Source organism: Herpailurus yagouaroundi, unplaced genomic scaffold (genome assembly GCF_014898765.1).
Source record: "Herpailurus yagouaroundi ecotype Mexico unplaced genomic scaffold, PumYag 217, whole genome shotgun sequence".
Taxonomy (NCBI): Eukaryota; Metazoa; Chordata; class Mammalia; order Carnivora; family Felidae; genus Herpailurus; species Herpailurus yagouaroundi.
In genome coordinates, this window is record NW_024412448.1 from 5,805,030 (window position 1) to 5,820,783 (window position 15,754).

Consider the following 15,754-nt stretch of genomic DNA (forward strand, 5'->3'; position numbering starts at 1 on the left):
GGGCCGCGGCGAAGCTGTGTTCGGGCGTCCCGGTCGGCAGTCTTGCCTCCTGGCGGCCCCGCCGAAGCCGGCTTCCCTTTCCCAAAGGAACCCTGTAGCCTCACCTTTCCCTGCTCAGCGAGGAACCCGAACCTCGGCCTCCGCGGCGCGAGCTCCGGCTCCTCGCAGTGCACGCACCCCTGCGCACGAGCCCGACAGGGCAGAGAGCCAGGTGCCAGGCGTTTCCACCCTTAAATGTCTCAGCATCCAACGGATAAAGATGAAAGAAGAGCAGTAACAAACATGAGAGATGAGCCAACCCACCTGAAAAATAACACTCACACCAAATATCCGTCCCCTGTGCCTGCCGCGGGAGTCCGTGGTCACACTGGAGTGCTTGAATGCAACTGGCCTGATGAGATGTGCTGTGTGAAAGACACGCCAGATTTCAAAACGTGGTAGGAAGGGAAGAAAGCGTAAGAGTTCATTAGTAATTGAAAAAGTACCGACTGCTTGTTGAAATACTGCTACTTCTTACATTGACTTAGATTGACCACATTATTAAAATTTACGTTGGTTTTTTTCTTTTGATGTGGCGACTAGACGTGTTAAATTCACGTATGTGGGGAGGGTTTCTGGAACAAGGCTGAGGAGCTCTCCAAATCTCTTCTCAAACAGGCAATGGTAAAGCAGGGCAATACTGTTAAAAGCAACCGTCCCAGGAGTCTGGAAGTTGACTAGAGGCCTACAACGTTTGAGAGCACAAAAAAAAAAAAAAAAAAAAAAAAAAAAAAATTCCTGAACATCAGAGACACCTGGCTGGCTCAGTCAGTGGAGTGAGGGACTCCTGATCTCGGGGTTGTGAGTTCGAGCTCCAGGTTGGGTGTAGAGACTACTCAAAAATAAAATCTCTTAAAAAAAAAAGATCGGGGGCGCCTGGGTGGCGCAGTCGGTTAAGCGTCCGACTTCAGCCAGGTCACGATCTCGCGGTCCGGGAGTTCGAGCCCCGCGTCGGGCTCTGGGCTGACGGCTCAGAGCCTGGAGCCTGTTTCCGATTCTGTGTCTCCCTCTCTGCCGCTCCCCCGTTCATGCTCTGTCTCTCTCTGTCCCAAAAATAAATAAACGTTGGGAAAAAAAAAATTAAAAAAAAAATAAAATAAAATAAAAAAAAAAAGATCGAACGTCAGTAAAGGTTAAAAACAGTGGCAGTCCGTGGAGTTTCAGGAGGGGGCTGCTTTCCTTTCCTCCCACCCCAGGGCAATTCCACCAGAGCCAGACAGGCCCTGAGGACTTGAAAGCCCCACAGGGCGTTTGTGAACAATTGCCATCAAGGTGGACGGCCACCGGGTAGCTAGCCACCCCTCAGCTCCCTGAGGCTGGTCGAAGCCAGCACAGTCCGGCCAGAGATTTACAGGAAACCCAGTAACTAAAATAGCCACAGGTGGGCCTTGGTAAGCCCCCCAGATGTCCCTGGTGGTCTGCAAGGCTGTGTATATGCTCAGGAAGGACCAGAGACGGCCCCAGCAGTATGCTCATCTCTGGCTGAATACAAGGCTTTGCACAAACAGAAAGCAAAAGCCGGGCTGAGCCGTAAACTGCTTGAGCTTTGAACGCGTCCCCAACCTGCACACAGAGCTGTCCGCAAAGGGCGGAGGGCTTACTTGGTCCAAACATTGGAGCATTACCTCTGGCCAACAATTGTCCTTAAACTATAGTGACCCAGAGGCAATTTTAGGAAACCAGGCTCACACGTCGGAAAAGAAACAAAGAAAAATCTGGCAGAGGGGCACCTGGCTGGCTCAGTCCACAGAGCCCACGACTCTTGACCTTCGGGTCGTGAGTTCAAGACGTGGAGTCTAGCAGGCAAGGTACTGAGTAAACAAACACTAGTTCCAAAAACAACACTAAGGGATGGGGGTGAGGAGGTCAAAACCTAGAGTTTTTGCAACACGTTATCTAAAATGCCCAGTATTCAATAAGACATTGTAAGGCATTCGAAGAACCAAGAAAATTTGAGACCTGTACAGGGATTGTAAATCAACCACACACTTCCATGTAAGCGAAGGGTCAAAGAAATCAAAAGGGAAATCTTAAAAAGCGAGTGAAAATGAAAACAAAACATCAAAATTACAGGATGCAACTGAAGGAATCCTTGGAACAAAATTGTGAGCTATTAACTCCTACGCGGGACAGGAAAGAGGTCACCCAAACTTCCGCTTTAAGAGCAGACCAGCAGAATAATGGACATACTAAAAATCAGAGCAGAAAAACATGAACAGAACGCAGAAGAGCTATAGTGAAAACACTGAAACCAGAAACTGGTTTCTTGGAAAAGACTCACCAAAACTGACCAGACTTTAGCTACACTGGCAGAGAAAAAATAGAGAAGACACAGATCGCTAGAATCAGGACGTCATCGCGGAAATGAGGACGAGATGGCCAGAAAAGAGGGCTGTGAAAAACAGAGAAGCTCGAAAAAACTGACCAACTCCCAGAAAGGGAAGATGACCGAAACCGACCCCAAAATAAATCAGGGGCGGCTGGGTGGCTCAGTCGGTTAAAGCCTCCAACTCCTGATTTCGGCTCAGGTCATGATCTCGCGGTTAGTGAGTTTGAGCCCTGAATCGGGCTCTGTGGTGACAGTGTGGAGACTGCTTGGGATTCTCTCTCCCTCTCTCCCTCTCTCTCTCCCTCTCTCTCTCTCTCTCTAAATAATAAATAATAAGGAAGTAAATAAATAAATAACAAGGAGGCACGTTGTATTCGTAATTTAAGGTCTACGAAATAAAAGCCCCGGGCCCAGATAGCTTCAGTGAGTTCTAGGAGATATTTAAAAATTCATACCAATCGTCTACAGACTCTTCTAAAAAAACAGAGGCGAGAACACTGCCTGACTCGTTCTGTGATGCCAGGAGTGTCCTGATGTGAAAACCAGTCAAAGGCTGGACACCAACATTCTTCATAAGCACAAAACTCCAGGAGCATAAGAGGACTTACACACCATGACCAAGCGGTGTTGGCCCCAGACGCAAAGGTGACCTGCTGTCTGAAGATCGGCGGCTGCACCGTGTGCGTTAACGGTGTGCACAGACACATGATTATCTCAACAGATTCAGGAGCATTTGGCAAAATCCAACACCTACTCAAGATTTAAAAAAAAAAAAAAAAAAAAGGCCTCGATAAAGCAGGAATAGAGGAGAAGAGAGGGAGGGACTTCCTCTACCTGATAAAAAGTATCCAGAAACTGCAGCTTCTAATGAACACAACCGTGAAAGGCTGAAGGCTTTTCCCCTCTGATCAGGGACAGGGCGAGGGTGTCACCCTCTCACCCAAAACGGTGCTGGCGATTCTGGCGGGCCCAGCAAGGCAGGAAAAAGGAGTAAGCGCCCTATAGATAGGAACAAAAGAAAATGCCTCCTTTTGCCGGGATCGTCTACATAGAAATTCCTCAGCAATCAAAAAAAAAAAAAAAAAATCTACAGCTAAGAAGTGAGCTCAGTAAGGTCAATACACAAAAGTCAATCACATTTTTTAAGTCGTCTCTGTGCCCAATGCGGGGCTCGAACTCAGGACCCCGAGATCAAGAGTGGATCGCTCCAGCAACTGAGCCAGCCAGGCGCCCCTCAATCCAGCTTTATATACGAAAGCAAACATGGGGAAACTGAAGTACTCTTTATGACCGATCCAACAGAAATTGTTTACCTATAAATCTAACACAATATGCACCAGGATCTGTATGTTGATAATTACAAAATTCTAATGAAAGAAATCAGAAGGGGGACGCCTGGTGGGCTCAGTCAGCAGAGCATGTGGCTCTTGATCTCAGGGCCGTGAGTTCACGCCTCCTTAGGCAGGGAGCCTACTTAAAAATAAGTTTAAAAATTGGGGCGGCTGAGTGGCTCCATCGGTTGAGCGTCTGACTCTTGATTTGGGCCCAGGTCATGACCTCATGATTCGTGGGATCGAGCCCTGCATCAGGCTCTGCGCTGACAGCACGGAGCCTGCTTGGGATTCTCTCCCTCCCTCCCTCTCTCTGCCCCCTACCCCATCTCTCTCAGAATAAATCAACTTTTTAAAAAAGAACACGGAAACTGAGGAAGACTCTCTATCATGGTTTGGAACGGCACACCATGGTCCCGGCCCAGACCATTCAACGTTGTAAAGAGATCAGTTCTCTCCAATTTGATCCATGGATTTAGTGTAAGTCTACACAAGAAAAACCCAGCCAGTTCCTTGTAGATGTGGACAAGCTTACTCTAAATTTATATGGAAAAGCCAAGTGCCCGGAGGAGGTAAAGCAGTGTTGAAAACCAAGACTCCAAGGGGAGGGATGTTCTACCTGGTGTGGGCGCGGGGGGGGGGGGGGTGCGGAGCCCAGGGGTGCACCTGCACGGGTTCACCCACACAGACTCTGGCGACGATGCGGAAGCAGTTCATTGGAGGAACAGGAGCCTGTTCCAAAAACCGAGCAATTGAGCCTCCACAGGTGCAAAAAAACCAGAACCTCTAACCCTCTACAAAAAATTAACTCGGGGCGCCCGGGTGGCTCAGTCGGTTAAGCGTGGGACTTCGGCTCAGGTCATGATCTCGTGGTTCATGGGTTCCAGCCCCGCGTCGGGCTCTGGGCTGACGGCTCGGAGCCTGGAGCCTGCTTTGGATCCTGTGTCTCCCCCTCTCTGTACCCCTCCCCTGCTCACGCTCTGTGTCTGTCTCTCAATAATAAACATTAAAAAAAAATTTTTTTTAATTAACTCAATAAAATGTGCAAGTATAAATCTTTTAGAAAACACACAGGGAAGTGTCTTTGTATACAGGGTTGGGTGAGAAACGATGACATGTGACGCCAACGCCGCGATGCATGAAAGGGGAGCTTGGGGACGGGAACATCGCTGCAAGTAAAACCTTCCGCCACATGGGAGCCTGGCTGCCGGGCACCGAGACGCGCCACAGACGGGGAGGAGGCGTCTGCGTCCCGGTCGCCGCCCCGGATGTAAAGATCTGCCCAAACAGCAAAACCAGGGAGCCCGAGGATCCTCTGAATCCTCCTGAAGAAACCGAGAAGCGACGGCGGTAAGTGCGTGATTGTAAAGGACGTTATGATCGCACACACCTTGTCCTTTCCTTCTGCGACTTCGCAGTCGCCTGGGTGAACCGGGGCGCGTTGGGACTGTGACCCGCGGAAGGTCACGTACTTGCCAACAGCGGCCACGGGTCACGGGCGGGCGCCAGCCCTGCGGCCGGGGGAGAGGGCACGGCTGGCCCTCGCAGCCCAGAGGCGCGCGTGGGGGCAGCCGGGGCGGTAAGTAGGAAGGTTAGGAGAACGATCCCAAGGCGGGCACTCGCCCGCCGTTCCCCTGGCCGTTTTGGTGGCAGAGCAAGGCCCCCTCCCTCGTTCCTGACATCGGCGACGTGGTCTTCTGGAGGAAACGGGCAAACTCCTAAAAACGCAGGCTGCCGCAACTGAGTCCAGGAGAAACACGACAGCCGGAGGGGCCTCTGACAGGGCCCGTGACGGCCGCTGAGAAAGGGACGCTGAGTCTCCAGGGGCACGGATGGATGGTCCCAGGCTCGCGATGGCCTTGGAACGACAGATAGGTCGCAGAGCGCCGGGGGCGGGGCCGGCGAGGGCACGGGCTCCCCCACCGCAGGCGCCTCGGGGAGACGCTTCTGTCCTGGTTGCGGTGACAGTTGCCCGGGTTCACACAGGGGATACGGCTGCATGGAACCACACGTACCGGTGTCACTTTCCGTGCGTGCCTTGCTCCGTAGAGACACTCGGTGCTGTCACGGGGAAACGGGGTGGGGGGGGTGGGGGGGGGGGGGGGGTACACAGGCTGCAGAGGACCTCCCGCACATTGTTTGCAACTTCCTGTAAACCTATGTTTATATTTCTAAAGCTTCGTTCAGGGGCGCCCGGGTGGCTCAGTCGGTTCGGCTCAGGTCATGATCTCGCGGTTCGTGGGTTCGAGCCCCGCATCGGGCTCTGTGCTGACTGCTCAGAGCCTGGAGTCTGTTTCGGATTCTGTGTCTCCCTCTCTGTCTCTGACCCTCCCCCATTCATGCTCTGTCTCTCTCGGTCTCAAAAGTAAATAAACGTTAAAAAAAAAAAAAAATAAAGCTTTGTTCAAAGGAAGGATAACTCAGCGGCCAAGGCACGGAGGCAACCCGTGTCCGCCCACAGACGACGCGTGGAGAAAGAGGGATCTCGCCCGGCCGTGAACAAGGAGGAAGTCCTGCCGTTCGTGACGACATGTCCCGACGCCAGGACTCCGTTCCGAGTGAAACGCGTCGGGGAAAGACCGGCACCCAGTGTCTCCGTCCCTCGGGGAGTGTGGGAGGGGGCCCGGTGGCGGGGGGCGGGGGGGTGGTGACGGACAGCGCGGAGACGCTCGCGGAATCGACACTCGCGGGCGGTGCGTCTGCCCGAGCGGACGGGCCACGGGGTGAGATGGAGGTCGCGTTCGCCGCCCCGAGGAGGACATCCGGCCCCCGTGTGTCAGGTCATGCCCCGGACGTCTCGACCTCACCCGGTGTCCTAGGTCAGCTACCTCCGGAGCTTAAAAAGCGAAAACCGCTGAAGGTTTTGCCCGCACGGCGGGGCCTGCGTGTGGGGCTCCGCGCGCTCCTCCGGCGGCCCGGGACGCTGAGCCCGTTTTCACGGGTTAACTGGGAAACCGTGTGCCTCCTCTTGTGAGGTGTCTGCTCAGGCCTTTGGCCTTTTCCAAACACGGGGTGCTTTGTCTTCCGGGGGTGGTCGTCTGAGCCCTTTGACGACAGCGGCCACGAGGCCTTTGTCACACAGGACTGTAAGCGGTCCCTCCGGGGCTCCGACCCGCAGCTTTGTCCCGTGAGCAGGGGCTTCGGAGACTGGGTGGCTCTCACAGTGCTGACAACCCGGCAAGCGTGTTTGGACAGCTTTTTGTGACCTAAGATGTCTCTGTCTCCCTGAAGATCGTGGGGATTTTCTTATAAAAATTCACATCCAGGTCAACAACCCATCTCGAATTAGCTTTGTACCTGACGTGCGAGGTGTTTAGAGTTTCACCCCCTCAGGGGCGCCCGGGGGGCTCCGTTGGTTGGGCTTCTGACTTTGGCTCGGGTCATGGTCTCACGGTTTGTGAGTTCGAGCCCCACATCCGGCTGTCTGAGGTCAGCACAGAGCCCGCTTCGGACCTTCTGTCTCCATCTCTGCCCCTCCCCTGCTCTCTCTCTCTCTCTCTCTCTCTCTCTCAAAAAGAAATAAACATTAAAAAAAAAAATAGACTTCCAACCCCTGATATGTATACCTAGTCGTCCTGACTATAGTGTAAAGGACTCTTTACCCCCGCAAAGCATCTCGGGTGCCTTTTCTACAAGTAATCAGGGGCTCCCGGCTGCCTCAGTTGGTGGAGCGTGTGACTCTTGATCTCGGGTCGTGAGTTTGAGCCCCACGTTCGGGGTAGAGGTTACTTAAAATAAATACGCTTAAAAATATATTTAAAAAATACAAGCAGCCCTGTGTGTCAGGGTGCATTTCTGGGTTCCCTGTTCTGTCCCTTCAAGCTGTACGTCCGTCTTTACCCCAACACACACTGGTTGCATGAACATTACTTCAGAGTCAGTCTCGAGGTCCACGGTATCCTTCTTCCAACTCTGCCCTTTTTGTGACCCTTCCGTCCATTTTAGGTTCTTTGCCTCATTTCCACTTACATTTTAGAATGTTAGACAACAAGGCTGCAGGGACTCTGGTCAGGATCACGCTGAGTTTACAGAAGGACGGGGGGGGGGGGGGGCGGCGGGGACAGAAAGGTCACCGGGCCCTTGACGCCCCGAAGGCGCCACGTGTTCTTTGGGTGGAGGTTTTCCGTGGTCCCGACTGCGAGAGTCATTTCCCTTGTCTTTTGTCCTGGTTTTTCTGATGCTGCTCCCCTGGCTGTGCTGTGTTCGTTCTGTTTCTTCCGGGTCGGGCATTTTCTCTTTATCTGAGTGGTTTTATTTGTATTTACCTTGTTTGGGCTTTGCCGAGCGTCTGTCTTCACAGCGTTTTTCAGGATGTTTAGCAAATGTTCGGCCATTATTTCTTCACACGTTTGTTCTCACCGCCTCTCCCTGCGCTTTGCTGGGAATCAAGTGCGCCACTTGGAGGGGCAGGGGCCCCGTTCCTACCGGCCTGTCCCCAGCTCGGCTGGCGCGGGGAGGGGACGGCACCCCGAGCCTGCCGCCCGCCTCCCCGGGGACACCCGGGCTGGGAGCCTCGGGATTTGGTAGATCCACTGCCCGCCCCCTTGCCTTCTCCGGTGCCCTCAGGGTGGTTTGCAGAGGCTTTGTCTGAAGACCTGCTCACAGGGTGCCCGTGCCCGGGGCGCTGGGATTTCGGGGCGGAGAATCTGGGAGTGTGGACTCTTCCGTTGGGCGTTATCTGTGACCATCTCTCATCTCGACACCACTGTGTCCACGGTCGTGGCCCCGGGCTCCTTTGGCGTCCCCGTGTTTCAGAGCGGCTTCGCTCTCCCCCTCGGGGCCAACACCGGAGCCAACCTCGCTGTCCCCGCGCTGTCCTCGCGCTGTCCCCGGACCTGGCGTCCCCAGGCTCCAGGCTCCTCGTGCTCCGGAGGCCGGGCTGCAGACGGAGTTGTTAATCCTGCACGGGTGACCTGGAGGTGGCGGGCTCCCTCCCCTGCGGCCACAGCCTCAAGGTCAGGGTTTTTGCCGTCCTTTGTTGTCTGTAGCAGATGGACCGCTGAGGGCAGGTCCGTCTCTTCCGTGCGGTGACGTCATCCAGCGACTGGGCGATCGCACTGTTTCTGTTCGCCTCCAACTTTGTTTTGTCCCCATCTCTGTAGTGGTTCCCAAAGTCATAACTGCCGCAAGCTCTGTGCAGAGAAATGTCCCTCTCCCCACAGCCGCCCCCGCCCCCGGGCGTGCTTCACTCGCCCGTCTCGTTCCTTCTGCAAAAATGAGCACCGATGCACACCCAGCTTTGTATTCCTCCCCTGACACACGCAAGAGAGCGTGATTTTCCACTTTGCCTTTTCTTCGCTTAACACCATCCCGGAGGCCACGGTGGCTTCCTCGCGCCCAGGCTGTCCGCCGCCTGCCACGGACATTTACACGCTGTCTGCCGTTTCGCAATTTCCAAGAACGCTGCAGGGAATGCGCGTGTGCACACGTGCTCGCGGCTGTTGGTTTTCAGTGGCCGCAAGTGTGCGTTCGGGATGACGCGTGGGGCGTCTTTCTGCACCCCTGCCGAGTCCCCGCAGAGGGCTCACGGGCTCGCCCCCTTCGGCGCCCGTCTCCCCGCCGCCTTGCCAGCCGAGCGTGCCGTCGCCGTTTGCACCCATCGGAGGGGGAAGGAGTGACAGCTCGGCGGGATCGAGGCCCGCTTTCTCCCTATTTTATGGTAGGGGTCGGCCCGACTTTTATTTGGTTTCTAGATATCTTTCGAACAGCCTTGAAGAGGTACAATTAGCGATGAAAAGCTGCATGTGAAGTGACCATGAAATAAGTTTGGATATATTTATATGCCAAGAAGACTATCACGGTCAAAGTAATGAAACTATTTGTGACCCCCAGTGTTTCCTCCGACCCCCCGCTCCCCACCCCTGGAAAGTACTGATCTGTTTTCTGTCACTGGACATTACCTTGCCTTTCTGGGATTTTATTGGTTTGTTTGCTTATTTATTTAAATGTTTATTTTTGAGAGAGAGAGAGAGAGAGAGAACAGGGGAGGGGCAGAGAGAGAGGGAGACACAGAATCCGAAGCAGACTCCAGGCTCCGAGCTGTCAGCACAGAGCCCGACGTGGGGCTCGAACCCACGAACCGCGAGATCACGACCTGAGCCGAAATCAAGAGTTGGACGCTTACCCGACTGGGCCACTCAGGCGCCCTTTGATGTTTTTAATTTTAACAAATACGTATGTTCTGATGTCTCATTGTATTCTTAATTTTCGTTTCCTTATGAAATGTTATGTCTGTTCCTCATGTCTGTTTCACATCTTTTGCCCATTTTTTTGTTTTTAAATTTTTCTTAAAGATTTTGTTTTTAAGTAATCTCTCTATACACAACCTGGGGCTTGAACTCACAACCCCAAGATCAAGAGTCACATGCTCCACCCATTGAGCCAGCCAGGCGCCCCTCTTTTGGCCATTAAAAAAAAAATTAAATTGTTTGAGAACAAATTTTAATGTTTGTTTTCTTAATATTAGTATTATATTTTTAAAATTTACATCCAAGTTAGTTACCATATGGTGCAACAATGATTTCAGGAGTAGATTCCAGTGATTCATCCTTACGTGTAACACCCAGTGCTCATCCCAACAAGTGTCTTCCTTAATATACCTTCCCCATTTAGCCCATCCCCCCTCCCACAACCCCTCCAGCAATCCTCTGGTCTCTATATTTAAGAGTTTCTTTGGGGCGCCTGGGTGGCGCAGTCGGTGAAGCGTCCGACTTCAGCCAGGTCACGATCTCGCGGTCCGGGAGTTTGAGCCCCGCGTCAGGCTCTGGGCTGATGGCTCAGAGCCTGGAGCCTGTTTCCGATTCTGTGTCTCCCTCTCTCTCTGCCCCTCCCCCATTCATGCTCTGTCTCTCTCTGTCCCAAAAATAAATAAATGTTGAAAAAAAAAAAGTTTCTTATGTTTTGTCCCCCTCCCTGTTTTTATATTCTTTTTGTTTCCCTTCCTTTATGTTGATCTGTTTTGTCTCTTAAAGTCCTCATATGAGTGAAGTCATAGAATTTTTGTCTTTCTCTAATTTCACTCAACATAATACCTTCCAGTTCCATTCACGTCGTTTCCAATGGCAAGATTTCATTCTTTTTGATTGCCGAGTAATACTCCATTGTGTATATAAACCACATCTTCTTTATCCATTCATCCATCGATGGACATTTGGGTTCTTTCCATACTTTGGCTATTTTGATAGTGCTGCTATAAACACTGGGGTGCATGTGCCCCTTCAAAATCCCACTTGGTCGTGGTGAATAATTCTTTTAATGTATTGTTGGATCCAGTTGGCTAGTATATTGTTGAGGATTTTTGCATCCATGTTCATCAGGGAAATTGGTCTATAGTTCTCCTTTTTAGTGGGGTCTCTGTCTGGTTTTGGAATCAAGGTAATGCTGGCTTTATCCCTTAGATAAATGCCTAGTAGTGCAACTGCTGGGTCGTAGGGTAGTTCTATTTTTAGTTTTTTGAGGAACCTCCATACTGTTTTCCAGAGTGGTTGCACCAGTTTGTTTGCATTCCCACCAGCAGCGCAAAAGAGATCCTCTCTCTCCGCATCCTCGCCAACATCTGTTGTTGCCTGAGTTGTTAATTTTAGCCATTCTGACAGGTGTGAGGTGGTATCTCATTGTGGTTTTAATTTGTATTTCCCTGATGATGAGTGATGTTGAGCATTTTTTCATGTGTCTGTTAACCATCTGGATGTCTTCTTTGGAGAAGTGTCTATTCCTGTCTTTTTCCCATTTCTTCCCTGGAATATTTGTTTTTTGGGTGTTGAGTTTGATAAGTTCTTTGTAGATTTTGGATACTAACCCTTTATCTGATACGTCATTTGCAAACATCTTCTCCCATTCCATCAGTTGCCTTTTAGTTTTGCTGATTGTTTCCTTCTCTGTGCAGAAGCTTTTTATCTTGATGAGGTCCCAGTAGTTCATTTTTGCTTTTGTTTCCCTTGCCTCCGGAGACGTGTTGAGTAAGAAGTTGCTACGGCCGAGATCAAAGAGGTTTTTGCCTGCTTTCTCCTCTAGGATTTTGATGGCTTCCTGTCTTACGTTTAGGTCTTTCATCCATTTTGAGTTTCTTTTTGTGTCTGGTGTAAGGAAGTGGTCCAGGTTCATTCTTCTGCGTGTCGCTGTCCAGTTTTCCCAGCACCACTTGCTGGAGAGACTGTCTTTATTCCGTTGGATATTCTTTCCTGCTTTGTCAAAGATTAGTTGAAGTGCGTTTGTGGGTCCATTTCTGGGGTCTCTATTCTGTTCCATTGACCCCAGTGACTTTTTGTGCCCGTGCCATACTGTCTTGAGGATTACAGCTTTGTAATACATCTTGAAGTCCAGGATTGTGATGCCTCCGGCTTTGGTTTTCTTTTTCAGGATTGCTTTGGCTATTCAGACTCTTTTCTGGTTCCATACAAATTTTAGGATTGTTTGTTCTAGCTCTGTGAAGAATGCTGGTGTTGTTTTGATACCGATTGCACTGAATATGTAGATTGCTTTGGGGAGTATCGATACTTTAACAATATTTGTTCTTCCTGTCCATGAGCATGGAATATTTTTCCATTTTCTTGTGTCTTCTTCAATTCCTTTCATAAGCTTTCTATAGTTTTCAGTGTATAGATTTCCCACCTCTTTGCTTAGGTTTATTCCTAGGTATTTTATGGTTTTTGGTGCCATTGTGAATGGGATCGCTTCCTTGATTTCTCTTTCTGCTGCTTCATTGTTGGTGTATAGGGATGCAACCGATTTTTGTGCATTGATTTTATATCCTGCAACTTTGCTGAACTCAGATCAGTTCTAGCAGTTTTTTTTGGCGGAATCTTTTGGGTTTTCCATATAGAGTGTCATGTTGTCTGTGAAAAGTTAAAGTTTGACCTCCTCCTGGCCGATTTGGATGTCTTTGATTTGTGTTGTCTGATTGCTGAGGCTAAGATTTCCAATACTGTGTTGAATAGCAGTGGCGAGAGTGGACATCCCTGTCTTCTTCCTGACCTTAGGGGGAAAGCTCTCAGGTTTTCCCCATTGAGAATGATATTAGTGGTGGGTCTTTCATATATGGTTTCTATGATCTTGATGTATGATCTTTCTATCCCTAGTTTCTTGAGGGTTTTTATTAAGAAAGGATGCTGTATTTTGTCAAATGCTTTTCTGCATCTATTGAGAGGATCACGTGGTTCTTACCCTTTCTTCTATTGATGTGATGTATCACATTGACTGTTTTGTGGATATTGAACCAGCCTTGCATCCCAGGTATAAATCCCACTTGGTCGTGGTGAATAATTCTTTTGATGTATTGTTGGATCCGGTTGGCTAATACCTTGTTGAGGATTTTTGTACCCGTGATCATCAGGGAAATTGGTCTGTAGTTCTCCTTTTTAGTGGGGTCTCTGGTTTTGGAATCAAGGTAATGCTGACTTCATAGAAAGAGTTTGGAAGTTTTCCTTCAAATTCTATTTTTGGAACAGCTTCAAGAGAATAGGTGTTAACTCTTCCTTAAATGTTTGGTAGAATTCCCCTGGAAAGCCATCCGGCCCTGGACTCTTGTTTGGCAGATTTTTGATTACTAATTTGATTTCCTTACTGGTTATGGGTCTCTTCAAATTTTCTATTTCTTCCTGTTTTAGTTTTGGTAGTGAATATGTTTCTAGGAATTTGTCCATTTCTTCCAGATTACCCATTTTATTGGCATATAATTGCTCATGATATTCTCTTATTATTGTTTTTTATTTCTGTTGTGTTGGTTGTGATCTCTCCTCTTTCATTCTTGATTTTATTTATTTGGGTCCTTTCCTTTTTCTTTTTGATCAGTCTGGCTAATTTTGTCAATTCTTTTTTTTATTAAAAAAATTTTTAAATGTTTATTTTTGAGAGAGACAGAGCATGAGTGGAGGAGGAGCAGAGAGAGAGGGGGACGCAGAATCCAAAGCAGGCTCCAGGCTCCCAACTGTCAGCCCAGAGCCTGACGTGGGGCTTGAACCCACGAACCGTGAGATCACGACCTGAGCTGAAGTCGTATGCTTAACCAACTGAGCCACCCAGATGCCCCTTCGTGTGAGTCTATTTCTTAATTATTTTGTTCCATCGATCTACTTATGTATCTTGATGTCAATAAACACAGTCTTGATTGTTACAGCTTGTCAATTCCTAAAGTCTGTTCAGATTTTGATAGAGATTATATTTGGCTCCATGAGTGGAGTGTCTGACTCTTGATCTCTGGGTTGTGAGTTTGAGCCCCATGTTGGGTGTAGAGACAGCTTATAAATACAATATTTTTAAAAACCTATAGGTCATTTTGGGGAGAATTTACATGTTAACATTGAGTTTTCTAATCCACGAGCACAGCACATCTCCCTACTCCCTTCTCTGATCTTACTCAGCGGTGGAAACACCCTTCTGCACCTTCATCATATTTATCCTGAACTGTTTCTTCCTTGGAGGATGCTGTTGTGGATAGTATTGATTTTTTAACATCAGCATCTGCCTGTTCACCCCCCGTATGTAGTCATGAGATGGGGTTTAGTATACCGATCTCTCCTGCAGTCTTGCTAAACTCACTTCTTACGTCCAGGTTTTTGTGGGGTTCCATCAGCTCTTCTGCAAAGGTGACCATGTTGTCTGCAAGCAGGGACAGTTTGATCTCTTCTCTTCTAGTCTCTATGCCTCTCATCTCTGCTCCTTGACTTGCTGCACTGACTAGAGCTTCCAACATGGCGTTGACTGGAGGTGGTGGGGCTGTGGGTCTCTGCCTTGTTCCTGGTTGCAGGGGGAGCATTTGCCCTTTTGCCACTAGGAACAGTGGCAGCTGCAGTTTTCATGGAGGTCCTTCATTGGGTTTGGGAGGTCTCCTGTTTCTAGCCAGCTGAGAGCTTCCTCACAAGGAGGCATTGGGTTTTGTACATCTGCATTCAGCACAGGCTGTTTTCTGCACCCAGTGGGATAATCCCTTTTTGGCCATGAATGTGGTGAATTATATTGATTGATTAAAAAAAAAATTTTTTTTTTTACATTTATTTTTTAGAGACAGAGAGACAGAGCACTGGTCGGGGACGGATAGAGAGGGAGACACAGAATCCGAAGCAGCTCCAGGCTCTGAGCCGGTCAGATGCTCAACTGACTGAGCCACCCAGGTGCCCCTATATCGATTGATTTTTGAACGTTGAACCAGCCTTGCATTCCTAGGATAAACCCCCTTGGGTCGTGATGTATTGTCCTCTAACATGTGATTCTGTATGCCACAATTTTGTATAGAATATTTGCGTGTGTGATCATGATGGATATTTGCAGTTCTCCTGCAATGTCTGTTAGCTTTTGTATGAAAGTAATGCTGGCCTCATAGAAGAGTTGTACATTGTTGCCTTGCTCGTGCTCTACCAGGTGAGGTCACAGCAACAAGGCAGCCGTCTGTAAGCCAGGAAGAGAGCCCTCACCTGGGACCAAACTGGCAGGAACCTTCATGTTGGAAGTCCTTGCCTCTAGAGCTGCGGGAAAATGAATTTCAGTCTAGAGCATCATGAACAGACAAACATGTCCCCAAATTATATCCTGTAAGTTGAATTCTTTTGAACTTATTGAGACTGGTTTCCTTTCCAAAATTCAAGAAGAGTTTGGATAGAGTGGGTAATAGTTTTTTTCTTAAATTTCCAGCAGGAAAAGTTGTCATTCCGGTCTGGAGTTTTCTTTGTTGGAAGGTTTTTCACTACAAACTCGCTTTTTTCTATCGATGTAGGGTTACTTGGGTGGTCGATTTCTTCTTGATTACGTCTTGTGTGGACTTTTTCATTTTATCTAAGTCGTCCAATTGTTTGGCATTAAGCTGTTCATAATATTCCTTTATTAGTCTTTTAACATGTGTAGAATCTTAGTGACAACACTTCTGTGATTCCTGATGGTGGTAATTTGTGTCCTTGGTTTTTTTTTTCCAGTTCAATCCAGTTTACGTATTATTGGTTCTCAAAGAAGCAGCTTCTGGTTTCACTAATTTTCTGTCATTTTTCTGTATTTTATCTAATGGATTTGGACTGTGGTGTGTACTATTTCCACTATTCTCCTCAGTCTGGGTCTCGTTTGCTCTGTT